This window comes from Bombina bombina, chromosome 6, assembly GCF_027579735.1.
Source record: "Bombina bombina isolate aBomBom1 chromosome 6, aBomBom1.pri, whole genome shotgun sequence".
Classification (NCBI taxonomy): domain Eukaryota; kingdom Metazoa; phylum Chordata; class Amphibia; order Anura; family Bombinatoridae; genus Bombina; species Bombina bombina.
This window is the reverse complement of record NC_069504.1, coordinates 912459127-912474163: the sequence shown is the minus strand read 5'-3', so window position 1 is coordinate 912474163 and position 15037 is coordinate 912459127. Positions and strand designations below refer to the sequence as shown.

At 36.6% G+C, this 15037-nt stretch overlaps 1 protein-coding gene across 2 annotated transcripts in view; it reads left to right on the top strand.

The window, feature by feature from the left end:
• Positions 1–815: 815 nt before the first annotated feature.
• Positions 816–15037, top strand: part of SIL1 (SIL1 nucleotide exchange factor) — a 330998-nt gene continuing 316776 nt past the window's right edge. The window contains exon 1 of one of the 2 annotated variants that reach the window (XM_053718549.1): positions 816–900. The gene's annotated coding sequence lies outside the window, so the exon portion shown is untranslated. The remainder of the gene's footprint in view (positions 901–15037) is intronic. The other variant, XM_053718550.1, reaches the window with a different exon arrangement.

Here is a 15037-nt window from a genome sequence, read left to right as displayed (position 1 = left end):
AGTTCAAAAGTGGGGCTAAAAGCAGTTAAAGGGACAAGAACCCTTTAAACATTTTCTTTTATGTTTCAGCTAGTTTGCTTTGTTCTCTTGGTATTCTTTGTTAAAAAAGGATACATAGGTAGGCTCAGGAGCTGATTTAACTGCTGATTGGTGGCTGCACATGTATGCCTCTTGCCATTGTTTAACCAATGTGTTCAGAAAGTTCCCAGTAGTACATTGTTGCTCCTGAGACTACCTAAGTATGCTTTTTAATAAAGGATACCAAGAGAACAAAGCAAGTGATCTATCTGAATCATGAAAGAATTAAAACAAATATGACTTTAACGTCCTTTTAAAGTGGTTTTATGTTTGGGTAAAGACGAGGAACAGGGTAAGTGCCCTGTCCTCTAATGTAGGCAGCAACCCCTGCCCCCCTGACAGCAGACTACACCATTTTAAAAATAATTGCAAAATTATTTCAAACATCTTGAATAGTCTGCGTTAATTGCGAGTTCTCTTCATCGACACTACGTTACCACAGGTGGACGGTGGTATATAGTTAAAGTACAGCTTATTTTCTTGTCTGATAAAAAAATAAAAAATAAATCTTTTTCTAGTGGTTCTAAGCGAACCGAGAATTTTCCAAACTGCTCAGGAAATTGGAATTTCTGTAAAAGAGCTTCTTTTTTTTTATTTTTTTTATTTTTTATTTACTTCTATAGAGCTTGTGAATGAATCATGCTTGGTCAGCCAATCACAAAGCTTGTTTTAGTGAGCATCGTGTGAACCACAAATGTGATTGCTCTTTCTATTGGATAGAAACAGCTGCTCTAGTTTGAGGAAGTAAATAGCGTGGCATCATCTCACTTGCCTGTGTGTGTATTACTTAATGTCTCTTATTTTCTGCTGATTTAACTCAAGGTACAGTTAAACCATTAAATACAAATCTGAAAGCATATTTATTTGGTTGTATTTCCTAGCATAAGGCTTTTATTTGAATTGCTCTACTTATTTCATGTAAGTGTATTTCCTCTGATGCATAAACCATTATATCTTACTAGACAGCAAAGCTACTTGCTTTGTTGGTGGAAATCAATATTGCAAAGCTAATTTGTTTCATAAACAGCTGCTGCACAAATCTGCAGGTATAGACTGTATGGTGTAATTTAAACTATAAAAACTTTTTCTACTTAAAGGGCTACATGGTTACTGAAAGGTGGTTATATTTATGATTTTTACAATCATTTTGCTTAATTAGTTATATTTGGTTATGTGATTATGATAGCTGTTTTACTGTAAAGTTTTGTTTTTCAATATGTTATATGCTTTATAATTATTAGCAGTAGTATTATTTCAACAGCAAGAATAATATTTGTAAGTGTAACAAGTCATGGTGTCAAATGTACTCAGAAGCAAATAGAAAGTTACTATTATGCTCATTATGTTCCTTGTCTGCTTTATTCTTTATCAGTAACAAACTAGTGAACAATACTAGCAATGACAGACCATCTGTACTTACGTTGTTTTTGTGCAGTTAAATGTGTTAGCATTTCATTTACCTTCAGAAATGTAATCACACATAATTTTGCTTGTGCACACTTTTGAAAGGACACAAAACTGTATTTTTTTTTTTTTTAAAAATGCTAGTTTAATTAAAGGGATAGAAAAGTTAAAAATAAAATATGCATGAATGCATTTCAGTTTGAAATAGAAGAATTTTTGCATTATACGTGCGTTAGCAAAAATGCTTCTAACAATGCATTACTGTTTTTCTGCGGCATATTCACATATCCTTTGAGGGCCCTTGCACCGGTATTCAAACACCATGCCCATTTCTAAACGGGTGAATACACTCCAGCAAGATAAAATGTATCACTGGGTAGATTAGAACACATTAACCCTTTTGCTGCTGGGTCATTTTCACACCCTGCGGTGTTTTCAGTTGTTTGGCCCTAACTGCATTTACACACTTTAACTTTTTTTTTTCTGTGAGGTAGCCACTCAAACAATTCCCCATTTTTTCAGCAGACCAAGCATTTTTAGAAAATCAGAAAAAGATACCAAGAGAACAAAACAAATTAGATAATAGAAGATGGAAAATTGTTTAATGTTGTATGCTCTATCTGAAACATGAATGAAATGTTGACCCTTTCATGTAGGGAAGGCTGTTGTGGTGAGTCTAAATCACTGGTCTTCAAACCTGTCCTCAGGCCTCCCCAACGGTCCAGGTTTTCTGGATAACCTTGGAAGAAATCCAGTAAAATAACCATGTTTACTAATCAGCTGATTATTTCACCTGTGCTCCAGTTCAGATATCCTCAAAATGTGTCCTGTTAGGGAGGTCTGAGGGCAGGTTTGATAACCAGTGGTCTAAATCAATATATTGTGCTGTACAGCATTGTTGAGGATCAATGGTTTTAGATTCTGACGCTCTGCATCTAGAACCAGTTATGCTCTTGATTCTGCTTTGTCTGTCAGTCACTTTATAAGTGCTTCTGTATTAGTTTCCTCTTCTTGATCTGTAGTTCAAAACCAAGGTTGGTTGTATCTCAGTAATGTGCACTACTGTTTAAGTCCAGCTCTTCTGCGCTTTCTCTCTTGATAGCCCCTGGGAACTGTTCATTCCCCTGGTTCTTTTTTCACCTGTTAGCAGCTTTATTATACTAGGTTGCCTGTAAGGACTGATTAGAGGCTCCTTTTGGTCTCTAGATCTGATACTGATGATGTGGACCTGATCGTTTTCTTTACAGAGCACTCTAAACTATATTGCCATTCGGTTTAGGACATCTGCTTCTTTTATTCTTGACTCTTAGAGAGGAGATGTTGCAAATGCAAGGACACCCTGTTGTCAGGCGATGTAAATAGGGATTACATTTTCTGCACCCGTTGCTTTCAGCATAGGTTGCTTAAAGTGAATGTAAATTGTGATGATAAAGTGCCCGTTTTTAAAAAAAAACAATTAAAAAACAGGGGCACTTTAAGTCATCAAAATTTGTATTTCACTTGTGTTGTGAAAATACTTACCTTTTAATCTTGACAGCCGCTGCATCGTATCCTCCGCCCGTCGCAAGCCTCTTCCTGGGTCTAAAATGAGGAATCCGGTTTCCTCCAATCACGGCGTTGAATCAGACACTGATTCCCCTGGGGGGAAGCCGTGATTGGAGGATGACTGATCCGTCATTTATGATGTAGGAAGAGGCTTGCGACGACCGGAGGAAGCTGGAGCGTCTGTCAAGATTAAAAGGTAAGTATTTTCACAACACAAGTGAAATGTAAATTTTGATGAATTAAAGTGCCCTTTTATGTAGGAAGAGACTTGCGACGACCGGAGGAAGCTGGAGCGGCTGTCAAGATTAAAAGGTAAGTATTTTCACAACACAAGTGAAATGTAAATTTTGATGAATTAAAGTGCCCCTGTTTTTAATTGAATTTTTTTAAAAATGGGCACTTTATCATCACAATTTACATTCACTTTAAACAGGGTTCTTTTTTTTTCTTCTTCTTAAAGGGACAGTATACACCTATTTTCATATAACTGCATGTAACAGACACTACTATAAAGAAGAATATGCACAGATACTGATCTTAAAATCCAGTATAAAATCTTTTAAAAACTTACTTAGAAGCTCTCCGTTTAGCACTGTTGATGAGGTTAGGCTGGAACTCCCAGTGAAAGGGACTGGGAAAACAAGAAGAGAAGACACTCCCCCCTTCCCTACATATGAATGAAAGACAGATAGCATAAACAGGAGCCAGCAGGAGTTTGTAAACACACATATACATCTGACACTATGTGGCTTGGTTAGGACTCTGAAAATCAGCACAATGTTATTAAAAAATAAGCAAAACTATACATTGTTACAAAACACTACCAGATGGGCTATATAAATGGATCATCTACAAAACATTTATGCAAAGAAAAAACTAGTGTACAATGTCCCTTTAAATGAACTTTACTGTGAAATTACTTTCCCCTTAAAGGGATAGTAAAGTAAAAATTAAAGGGACACTGAACCCAAATTTTTTATTTCGTGATTCAGATAAATCATGCAATTTTAAGCAACTTTCTTATTTATTCCTATTATCAATTTTTCTTCGTTCTCTTGCTATCTTTATTTTAAAAAGAAGGCATTTAATCTATTTTTTGTTCAGAACCATGGACAGCACTTGCTGATTGGTCGGTTAAATTAATCTACCAATCAGCAAGAACAACCTAGGTTGTTCACCAAAAATGGGCCGGCATCTAAACTTACATTCTTGCGTTTCAAATGAAGTTACCAAGAGAATGAAGAACATTTGATAATAGGAGTAAATTAGAAAGATGCTTAAAATTGCATGCTCTATCTGAATCGCGGAAGAAAAAATTTGGGTTCATTGTCCCTTTAAACTTAAATGGATTTGACAGATCCTCTTCTAATTTACTTCTATTATCAATTTTGCTAGTTCCCGTGGCATCCTTTCTTAAAGGGACATTAAACCCAATTTTTTTCTTTCATGATTTAGAAAGAGCATGCCATTTTAAACAACTTTCTAATTTTCTTCTATTACCTAATTTGCTTCATTCTCTTGATAGCCTTTGCTGAAAAGCATATCTAGATAGACTCAGAAGCTCAGGTGGCTGCACATAGATGCCTTGTGTGATTGGCTCACCCATGTTCATTGCTATTTGTAAACAAAGGATATCTAAAGAATGAAGCAAATTAGATAATAGAAGTAAATTGGAATGTTGTTTAAAATTGTATTGTCTATCTGAATAATGAAAGAAAAATGTTGGGTTTAATGTCCCTTTAAAGAGTAATCCTAGGTGAGTTCAGGAGTGTGCACGTACCTCTAGCCATCTGGCAACAGTGTTTGCAATATTGTTTATAGCAATGTTATACACAATATCAAACACTGCTGCAATAGAATGATGAAGACATGTGCACACTCCTAAACTCCTATCAGCCTACCTATGTTTACTCTTCAACAAAGGATACCAAGAGAACAAAGCAAATTTAATGATAGAAGTAAATGGGGAAGACATTTAATATTGCATGCTCAATCTGAATCATGAAAGTTTAATTTTTACTTTACTGTTTTTTTAATGTGTTCTCAATAACTTGCTATACCAGCAGCAGAGTATTATGGGAAATTTCTCCTTTATTTATGTATTTGAAAAAGGGTTTTATTCATTGAAACCTTTCTTATCTCATTGTATTTACACAAATGCCAATACATAGCTGCTGTAATTTTAAATGTCAATTGGTAGATTAAACCTAAAGGAGGTATTTCCAATACTTTAGCGCTGCGGAATCTGTTGGCGCTCTACAAATAACCGATAATAATAATAACATTTAATGGTACATTAAAGGGACAATTTACCTAGGCATGTAGATGATAAGTGTTTATTATATTTCAAGCACTGTTAACAACCTCACACTGGGAAGTTGATTTCTGCTGCTGTTTCTTTTTACATATCTTTTCTATAAAGTATGCTGCAGTATTCATAGTTTACAGCATATAGAGGTTTTAATAAGCAATTAGCACAGCTATTTCAAATGACTACAAAGTAATTGAGCTATATTTAACAAATTATTATATTCTAACAGGTAAAATGAAATGGATCACAGACACATTCCATGGAAAACCTTTACAGTACAATCTCCCTTTAACCTCCTTTTTTGGTCAATTGCTACAATTTGTGATTTTACTGCAGCTAACTATTGATTGGCCACTTACTTTCTCAATGATTCTTATCTTGCAGTTGCCTGGAAATACAAATGGTTCCCTGTATACCAGACTTAAAATATGTTTCTGAGATATTTTCTTTTGCGATTCAGACAGAGCATACAAGTTTAAAAAAAGTTTCCAATTTATGTCTATAATCAAATTTGTTTTGTTCCCCCTGTGTTAAATAGATACCTAGGTAGGCATCTGGAGCACTACATGGCAGGAAGTAGTGCTGCAATCTAGGACTCTTGCAAATGGATAACAATCTTGCAAATCTGCTGCCATATAGTGCTCCAGAAATAAGCAGGCACCTAAATATACGCCCCTGGTTTTTAACAAAATATACCAAGAGAACGCTGAAAAATTGACAATAGAAATAAATTAGAAAATTGTTGACAATTGCATGCTCTATATCAGGGGTCGCCCACCTTTCGGACCTTTAGGGACCACTAAACTCACAATTTGGAATTCCGTGGACCACTAACATGATTTTATTTTTAAAAAAGGTACAAACCTCTATAATGTGTGTGTGTGTATATATATATATATATATATATATATATATATATATACATACACATTAGGGCGATTTTCATGTCAGTAACCCTCAATAGCACCCCCTGTGTAACCTACTTTAGTCCCATCAGCTCCCACTGTAACCCCCCAATAAGCACCCCTTTAACATCATAAGCACTGCACCGCCTGTAACCACCATCAGCCCCAACCCACATAAGTTACAATGCACCCACCTCCCTGTAACCACCATCAGCCACAGCGTGCACACCTCTTCCCTGTAACCTGCATCAGCCACAGCGCCATCAGCTTCCACTGTAACCCCCAATAGCACCCCCTGTATAACCAACATAAGTCCCATCAGCTCCCACTGTAACCCCCCAATAAGCACCCCCTTTAACATCATAATCACCGCACTGCCTGTAACCACCATCAGCCCCCAACCCACATAAGTCCCAGTGCACCTCCCTCCCTGTAACCCTTATCAGCCACAGCGTGTGCACCCCTCTCCCTGTTACCCGCATCAGCCACAGTGCCATCAGCTCCCATTGTAACCCCCAATAGCACCCCCTGTGTAACCTATATAAGTCCCATCAGCTCCCATTGTAACCCCCCAATAAGCACCCCCTTTAACATCATAAGCACCGCCTGTAACCACCATCAGCCCCCAACCCACATAAGTCCCAGCGCACCCCCCTCCCTGTAACCCGCATCAGCCACAGCGCGCACACCCCCTCCCTGTAACCCGCATCAGCCACAGCGCTCCCCCGTAAGTCGTCTCAATGTCGCAAGGCGGGCACGGCAAGTCGGCGGCCCTCCTGTACGTCATAGGTGACGTCAAAGGGGGTGGGGCTAAAATCACATACTCTCGCGGTTTTAAAACCGCTGCGATTAATTGCGGTTTAAAATCACATCCGTGATTAATTGCGCAGCCCTAATACACATACATACACACACATACTGTACATAATTAGTATAACCATAGCTCAGTTTACATTATGTATATATTTACACATTTTTAAGAATTATTTTTTGGAATTAAAGGGCCAGTAAACCTAAAAAATAATGTTATATAATTCTGCACATAGTGCAGAATTATATAACATTATATTAGTGTTATCGTTATAAAACTTAATATTCCCTTTGAATATTTTTAAAATATGGCTGTTTTTCAGACCCGCTCTCTGTGCTCTTCTGAGCGGGTCTGTTTTTATTACACAACGCATCGGACCAGCTGTATAGTCACAGCCCGGCCCGACCGCACCATTGCGCTAAGTGCAGCTCGCTCCTGCTCTGTCTGACAGTAGGAGCGAGCTGCACTTAGTGTAATGGCGCGGTCTGAAAAACAGCCATATTTTAAAAAAATTTAAAGGGAATATTAAGTTTTATAACGATAACACTAATATAATGTTATATAATTCTGCACTATGTGCAGAATTATATAACATTATTTTTTGGGTTTACTGACACTTTAACTAACCGAATGACAGAACAGAGAGAATATTTCCAAATGACAGATGAAGGGTGAGTGGCAACTTTTGAACTGGAAACAGAGAGGCAGAAAGTTTAAAAAGACCACAAGACTTCCAAGTTACCTCCCCAGTTAGGAATTATTCAAAACTACTTATGATCATGGACAGAGATCGGAGTAATAAATTAAATTTATATCAGAAAGCTCTCAATATGGATGTGAGCTAACCACAACTGATGTTACTGGCAATTACTATAATACTGGTGGGATATGGCTGATCTGCTTAATGGCAATTAATGGAATTCAGGTGGAATGGCTTTGTGCGTGGGGAAATTGTTAGAATGAAAAATAATATTTAATAAAAAAAAGAAGAAAGAAGATTGAGGGAAGGAAGACAAACAGTGATGTAAGTCCATCTTAAGGAATTTGGAAAACTACTTCAAAGAGACAGGTAAAGGGAAGAAAATAAATGAAATATAAGAGAGAATTTTTTTATATACTTTAATTCCACTATTTCAAGCCAAAGCTATACCAACCTCTGCTGGCTTTAGAATGAAAGCATCTTCCTCTGAGCAGCGCGCTGGGCGGGAGGAATTAAAAATACAATCTAGCTACGCAAGTTGCGCAGTACTACGCATTGTGCGTAGGGAGATTTGTAATTTAACTTCTCCTCCGTCGATTTTCACTGATGTCCAGCCAGGCACTGTAGGGAGTTGTGGCTGATGGGATGACACCATCAGAGGAGATTAATTCCCGCTTGATGGTTTCACAGACCACCAACATCTTCTCACGAACGACCAGTGGTCCACGGACCACCGGTTGGTGACCGCTGCTCTGTCTGAATCATGACCCCTTTAATGCCTTTTTGGGAACACATATGTTTTAAGCAAAGCATTAGATGGTTCAGATACATCTTTAAGATCAACTAACTAATCCCAGGAATGTTAATTGGTGTTGCTTCCAAAAACGTTATTGCAATTGAGTATAACTAATATATTAAGAGGATATAACAATAGCTTACTTTTTAGCATTATCCCCAGAGCCTCTTGCCAATACCTTTTGTTTCCTCAGAATATCTTCAGACAGCTCAAAGTTAAAAATGTTTTTTCCAAAATAAAACTTGATCTCCTTTCAATGAGCTGAGTTAAAGGGTGTTTGCCAAGCTTTCTTCCCTAACTGTTCTTATAACGATTAATCCTACCGGTGGTTTTGAGACCCTCAAGTGAAAATCCAATGCAGCTACCTAAACTGGTGATAGGTCTGGGATTTGTCTGGGTTTGGTTTATTTTGGCTTGGATGAATTGTAAGCTGGAAGCTGACCCGATGCCTGATTTCATGTGTAATCTGTGCCCTGAGAGATTGATGAAGTTGTTGATTCTAACTTTTTAAAAAGCCAATGACAGAAAGAGAGGCTCTCATCTTACATCTTAAAGGAGAACAATCTGACAAAGAGGGTGAGGGAGAAACTGATGTGGAGTCAAATCGACGTTGAAGGGACATGAAACACATTTTTTTTTTCTTTCATGGATCAGATAGATCATGTGAATTTAAACAACTTTCCAATTTACGTCTATCTAATTTGTTTTGTTCTATTGCTATCCTTTGTTCAAAAGGATACCTAAGTAGGCTCAGAAGCTGCTGATTGGTGGCTGATCATTTATGCCTCATGTTATTGGCTCACCCAGTGTATTAACTTGCTCCCAGTAATGCATTGCTGCTTCTTCAACAAAGGATACCAAGAGAATGAAGCAATTTAGCTAATAGAAGCACATTGGAAAGTTGTTTAAAATGTTTCTCTTTCTAAATCATGAAACAAAAGTTGTTTGTTTTATGTCCCTTTTAAGATTGGAAATTATTTGTAGCAAGTGTGAGAATAGGACAAATAATGGCAATTGGTGCTAGCAAACCTGACCAAAACAACGAGAAAGTATAGCAGAATACAGCAAGATTGAAAATAAAGAGATTGTGGGGAGATTTACTTTGTCCCTGCAGTTAAATCAGTTGGGACATTTGCAGATGATTGCAGTAAAGTGGGTGGTAATATAATAAACACAGATTTTCAGATGCAGTGGGACTGGTATAGTTATATGGAGACTTCTAGGAATTGTTAACAGGTGAAAGTAGTGCATTGTGTCTCAGGAGCTGACTTTAACTATGTGTTTACCTCATTTACATGGGTTAAAGAAGTATATTTAAAGGAATAGTAAAGTCAAATATAAACTCCCATTGTTTTTATAGAACATGTCATTTTAAACAACTCTCCAATTCACTTATATTATCAAATTTGCTTTGTTCTCCTGCTATCAAGAGTAAATCTACTGTACATAATCATATACTAGCTCAGGAGCGTACACTTGCCTTTAATACTCTATGACTGTAGTGTTTGCAATTTAGTATAACACTGCTACAATGTTGCAAACTCTGCTACTATATAATAGAAAAGATGTGCACGCTCCTATTAGACTAAGTACAATTACTCTTCAACAAAGGAGAACACATTTGAAAATAGTAAAATGAAAAGTAACATTTTAAAAGTAAATTGAAAAGTTGCTTAAAATTGCATGTTCTATCTGACTTAAATATATAGATATATTTATATTAAATTATATCCTTTAAAGAAATATTAAATTCAAAACTTGGCTTTCAAACCCTTCACATAAATTTTTAATGAACAGTAACATACATGATTTCTGTTAAGTGCTGCAAAACTGCTATTTTCTTTTTTTAAATAAAGATGGTTCTTCATTAGTGGAAGCAGTAACAAGGAAACTATATTTTTTATAAGCTTGATCTGATTAATGCTTATGCAAGAGTACTTCATAAAAGTCATTAAATGATTGTGGTATTCATGCATTTTCTCACATGGATAGGATACTGTATCCAAATGCTGCTTAATGATTTAGAAATGAGCACTACTGATTTTTCATTAGTCCTTGTATCCTATGCTGGAAACTCACGCAGTGCAAGACTATGGCAGCAGGAACAGTAATACCGTTTTCAATAAACAGCATGTTAGAAAGTTCCCTTTAAGAGTGTTATATACTATAAATCTCATATGTCAGGTGTCTCTCCTCACATTTGGAGAAAGATGGTGCTGATTTTCTCATTGAAAAGAAAATATATAATTTGAATTCTAGTCTTCATTGATATATTCTCAATATCATCCAAACGGAATTTAACCAATAAAGGGCCAGATTACAAGCGGCACACTAGCAATTTCACTCGTGCAGAAACACCAATAAAAGTAAAGGTGTTTTTTTTTTATAATTTTTATTGAGGTTTAGTTAAAGACATACATATATCATAATAACACATTCTTTTGCCATATGAGATAAGGCTTCAATGTTACAGGAGTAATAAAATAAACATGCAAGAGACGTTTAGCCAACAGTTTACATAGTTTGTAACCATTAAACAGATAAGATGCTAATCATTCAGGAACCTTCTACCTGACACAATAGATTACTCTTGGGCCAACAAAAGTAGCAGGAAATAATAAAGCGAGAGAAGGAACTTGTAACCCAGGAGACCACTTTTGGATCTCAATGTTAAACCTCTATTTTTTTTTTTAAGTTTAACAGCAATTTTGTTCCTGAGCACCCGAAGATTCATATAACATAAGACATGGGGGGTATTAACTAGGAATACTAATGAATCCTCAGGGCTACTCATAATTTATGTAAATTCACGCGTATAGCAACTTTCTTGAAATGAATAAGGTAGGTAAAGTATAACCAGTATATATAATGCTATGTAGAATATAAAACAATATACACTTCCTGTGATGATAGATAGAATCTGAGGTGGGATATTTAAATATAGTATTTGCTTCCTGTAGTAATAGATGAAGTCTGACCTGGTGTATTCAATCTAGCATCTTGATAGGGGCTACCAGACGTCGTGTTAGGAGCATATATACAGATGGGAGGCAACAGTGATCAGTCCTGCTCTCTTAAATAGTATGTGGGAATTAAAGCGTAGGAAGTGAGGAATGCAACAGTTAGATTGCGGTATACACAAGACAAACCGCGTATTGAGCCCCTCTAAGATAGAGGGTACATTATCATGGGTGGGGGGAGGAGGTGATATAAATATATGAAGTGATCCATATTACTAACATTCTATGTATTGGCCTCAAAATATTTATTATATTTGTGATATTTGTGGGTAGTCCCGCCATCTCCGAACTAGGACTAGGGAAGTGAGTGTGCAATCACCCGACATAACTTTTCACACATAGAAACAATTGTGAGCAACCAAAATTTATAGATAGACACTCTTACTTGTGGCACTGCTGAAGAAAACTAGTAATATAGTTAAGGGTGGGCTGTAGGGTGAGTATACATAGCAGGATATGGTAGGATAAAAGGAGCTACATACATATAAGGGTTGTAGCTAGATTTCGATAGGATATCTCAAATTTAAATTTGTAAGATTATATAGATGTGGGGACAGTTATAAAAATGATGTTAGTGGTAAACCTAAAGCTTTATCATAGGATATAAAAAGAGCATTGCTTGCGCGAGCCATTGTGCATTACTGTGTAAAGCTATAACTGCAATATTTCTACTGGGCCAAATATGTGCAAAATATATGAGCGCCCCGCCACCCCGGCCGCAGGCAGCAGCGCGCCACATCTAGTAATTATACCAAGAATCCCAGTATATGCAGAGAGATTAATACCCAACTTTTGAACCAAGAAATAAATATATAAACAATAGGAGACTTTTAGTTGTAATATAAACATTCTGCCAATTGAGTCCTCCAATGAGAGCACGCAAATCACTATGGTGCATAGTGTACTTCTGATGTACTTAACAAATATATCTTGAATTGTAAGCAGGTGTCCCTGTTATGAGAAAAAATTTCAAGTATGCACAATGAGCTTGTCTTCATAAAAAGGTATATTTTACAGGGCTTTATTGAAAGTCTAAAGCATTAACCAAATCCAGAGGCTGAGGATGTTCACTGGCTCAAAGGTATTTTAATGTCCATGTGTTGTTACCAACTCCTAGACCCACTCAAGATATTGTGAAGGGGCAGTGTCTGTGGAGTGAAGTGAAAGCTATAAGTCCCCGCTAACACATATCAAACGTTAATGTCCTCATTACCATTAGCAGGTCATATACCTTAGGGGACCTTTGAGACAGATTAAAAATAATCATCTCAATCACCCAATACCAGACCTTGGGGTAGAGCGAGGTATAAGAGAACTCCACTGCCAGACAGGTGCTGCTATAAATTTGGCCATCAAGTCAATGTTAGGACATAGAGATGATATAGGTGAGCAGGAAGATGTCATATTGCAGCTGCTATACATGAACTCACCCGGGGTTTCCATCCGATTGTGCACAAAGCGAGACATAGCCACATTTCCGGCAAACGCATCACTAGGCCTCTTAGCAGTCGGCCTCTTAATAGAAACCAAGCTGGAGACTGGCAAATACTCCTGCGTGGTCTCGGTTACTCCTGTCGGCTTGTCGATACTTGTAGGGGCGACAGGCGGCAGCGCTAGGGACTCCAGCGCACCATCTCCTCCGCTATATACTCCAACATAGTTGGATCCCGAGGGTGCAAAAGCTGCCTTGATAGTGTCCAAAAAAGCTAGTCGGTGTTCCCATAATAGCAGGTCAAGCACTTCCAATATGGCGGTGGGGTTCGTCATTGTTGTTTCTCAGTGTAGGGTAGGAGCTGCCAGAGTTGTTTGTTAAGGCTGAGGGTTTTAGCTAGAGTTGCATATCCAAATATTCTAGCCTTTTAGGAATGTAATAAGGTAGCAGCAAACCCGGGTCGCCATACCCACACCAATTATGTTCAGATGGCGGCTCTCAAACCACGCCACCGTTCACCCTTTAGTTGTCTTGGCAGGCCAAAGCAAGGGGTTCCCATTCATATCTCCACAGCCACAGAATGCTAACTTCTCATATGGTACTTGTGTTGAAGAAAGTATGTTGTTTTGAGATGAATTACCCTGAATTATTAGGCATTTTTACACTTATTATCAGGAGCTTCAGGGATCTGCGTCTTGCTCCGTAGCATGTTGGCTCCGCCCCATAAAAGTAAAGTTTTAACGCATGCAAGTTAGCGCGTATATTACAGGTTGGAAGTAAATGGTAACTTCAGGACTTCGGATATCTTCTCCCCATAGACTTTAATGAAGTTGCAAAGTAAAAAAAAATAAATCAAAGCCTTACACCTATTGCTTGCACGATCACGTTAAACCAATTGTGCTATAGCCAATGTGAGTTTTATATATTTTACATTCCAATGTTCTTAACAGAAGAAAATGTTCTTTTTATTTTTAAATATATATATATATATATATATATATATATATATATATATATTTGATTTTTTGTAATATATATTCCTATGTATATACGTGTGTGTGTGTGTATGTGTATATATATATATATATATATATATATATATATATATATATATATATATATATATATATATATATATATATATATAGTAACAAGAAGTTAGTGATACGTCCTCTGTACTTTTGGCAAACATATCCCAGTATACAAACAGTGGAATCTTCTTACCAGGTAGATGGAGTCAAATTCACATATCGATGAGGAAATATGTCCTCATCATTTACCTGAGAAAACTATGGCCAATAAGAAATATAGAATTTGTGTTCAGGATTAACACTTTATTTCTATATATATGTCATAACTATACTGTTCTATATGCGCCATATATGTATGTACAGTTTATTTCAGTGTCATGTAAATAAGGTGCTTTTCTTGCCATCTCATTTAGCATTCAATGTTAATATCTATTTAAAGGTGTATGTTTCTTTTAAATTCTTTTATCCAATCAGGAGAAAGATCCCATTACATAAGATGTAGCAGGTGTGATAGAGCACAGGGTTATGACTACGGCAATTCGACAAAACGTGTAAGCTGTGTTTATCACACCATCTTTTTCCTTCTTTGTGTGTATCTCCAGATTTTAATTATGGACAATAAAAGTCAAGTTTTATTTACATGGAACGTCTGAGCTTACCTTCTTTTGATGAACGTTATGTAAAGATATATTTAGGAATATCTTTTTAAAAATACTTATAACATTTTCCCCTTTGTCAAGAACATTGGAATGTAAAGTATTTACTGTATATACACACTAAACCACTTTATTAAATAGTATTTGAGTGGAAAGAGCTGCAAAGTGTGTGTGTGTGTGTGTATACATATATGCACATATAAATACACACACACACACACACACACACACACACACACACACACACACACACACACATATATATATATATATATATATATATATATATATATATATACATACACATATTTAGACATGTATATATATGTGTATGTGTGTGTATATATA